Source organism: Wasmannia auropunctata, unplaced genomic scaffold (assembly GCF_000956235.1).
Source record: "Wasmannia auropunctata unplaced genomic scaffold, wasmannia.A_1.0 LD336099.1, whole genome shotgun sequence".
Lineage (NCBI taxonomy): Eukaryota > Metazoa > Arthropoda > Insecta > Hymenoptera > Formicidae > Wasmannia > Wasmannia auropunctata.
The window spans coordinates 449,919-450,178 of NW_012026791.1; positions in this window are offsets into that span (position 1 = coordinate 449,919).

Genomic DNA, 260 nt, shown 5'->3' on the forward strand with positions numbered 1-260 from the left:
TTGACCGCCTAAAAATCAATCGGTAACTTTGGGAATTTTTTTAGGAAAACAATAAAAGTACAAAAAATTCGTTTAAGGTTTTAATAATACAAGTCTTTAGAAGTAAAAAATATTTTTTAATTATTTTTTTAACAAAATGGCGACGCTGAAGCCAATTTACTAAACGTCGTTTTGTCAAATCGGCGTTGCGGGGATCTACCATTCGATTGAACCTGGAGCAAAAACCAAAATTTTTAAAAACTATATAATATGCACTACAA